Below are 1,644 nucleotides of genomic sequence, written 5' to 3' on the forward strand. Positions count from 1 at the left end.
AAGGACGCCTCAACCCATTTCTTCTGGCCTTTCTTGGGAAGGTTTTTAGCTGCTCCCTGCATCTGTAAACCAATATTTGGTCCTGCTCAGCTTAGAGACATAACCCACTAGGCTAGAGCTGGAGCGTTCTACTCCAAGAACCTCTTGGGGGTACCAAATACAGCCCTGCCTCAGGTGTGTTTTTTTTTTTTTGAAGTTGAAGGAATAGAGAAAAAGAGAAGGACTTTTGAAGTGGAAGTGTATGACATGATATAAGAGTCACTATAGCTGGACCAAACCAGATCAAATGGCGGGGCTACAAGGGCCATAAAAGTCTCCAGGCAAGACAACATGAACATGAGTCAGACACAGCCTTGGTCCCAGGCCTGCCCTGGTCACCCTGTGTAATCCCCTCTGTATTTCATCCTTGTCATGAAGGGAAGCCTTCTATTAAGTGCCTATCAGTTAATTTGAAAGCCTGTGATCTCAGACATGCTCCCGTTTCAGAGGTCCTGCACAAGGGCCTATATAATCTTTGAAAACTCTATTCATCTTCTTTCCTGTCTTAGTACTGGTTTAATACTTAGTATCACAATTAAATAAAGAACAGAAAAGAAAAACACATCAGGGCAACTGACACAGGCAATTTAGTCAAGTAAATGTTCTTTGTTTTGAGTTAACTCAATTGCAAATAAAATGAAACAAATAAGGGGTGAAACCTATATCTTAATTTAAAATGAAAAAACTGCTTTTAAGTGTCTTTTTTGGCTCCCTACGGTTACGTGAAAATACTTTCCCCCAAATCACTCCTAACACAGGTAAGAGAAGCCAGTACACTCACTTACTTACCCCCTTTATTTGGTCATTAAAGCAAAAACAAAGCTAAAAGTGCGTTGGTTATAACCTTTAAATATCCAACAGGGTATTGTAGCTTGTAGAAGCTACCCAAGAGTATGTGTACACTTGCAAAATGAAATGGAAAGATCCTCACAAAGGCACATGCTTAATAATTCAAGTAGGTTGAATAGTTCTTCCCAGACATCAGCAGTTCCTTAAATCAGCACTCTAGTGTGACTCTCCTAACTTCCAAGGCTTTGTAAATCCAAGATTACTCTGTGTGTAGCTGCGAGCTGCCTGTCATGCATGAGGCATTAAAGAATACATTTGCTATGAATATTCTCATGCTTCTGATTTTGTAATAGTCAGGGCAGGGCAGACATTCACTATATTAAGAACATGCTTGTGTCCCCAGACCTAGTTCTTTCTGTCAGTCTGGCTTTATAAATGCTGATGATAAACCAAGTCTCATTTATACAGTATATCTTATGTAGAAAAGGTGTATGACTTTAGGTATCTGGTAAACCTCAAGAAATACCAGCACAGCCAGTATAATAACTTCTTCAGATAGCCATTGCTAATTTGTTGATGGCAAGTTGCCATTAAACGAATTGTGAAATTATTGTGATTCAGTTTCTAGGTGATTCTGATACCATTAGAAGCATGCCAGAATGGACTGATGAAAATGTAAATTGCACAAAAATTTTCTTTAGTAAGACTGACCAGGGCTTCCCAGGTGGTGCAGTGGTAAAGAATCCTCCTGCCAATGCAGAAGACATGTGTTTGACCCCTGCTCTGGGAAGATCCACATGCTGTAGAGAGACTAAG

The 1,644-nt window shown here is 40.0% G+C and overlaps 1 non-coding gene across 1 annotated transcript; it reads left to right on the forward strand.

Annotated features, from left to right (window-relative positions):
- The first annotated feature begins 1,146 nt into the window (after positions 1–1,146).
- On the forward strand, positions 1,147–1,278 carry LOC120859790. The gene has a single exon (XR_005720151.1). It is a non-coding gene; the product is annotated as a small nucleolar RNA SNORA72 (small nucleolar RNA).
- The last annotated feature ends 366 nt before the right edge of the window (positions 1,279–1,644 follow it).

The sequence above is a fragment of the Oryx dammah genome, unplaced genomic scaffold (genome assembly GCF_014754425.2).
Source record: "Oryx dammah isolate SB20612 unplaced genomic scaffold, SCBI_Odam_1.1 HiC_scaffold_2, whole genome shotgun sequence".
NCBI classification, from domain to species: Eukaryota; Metazoa; Chordata; class Mammalia; order Artiodactyla; family Bovidae; genus Oryx; species Oryx dammah.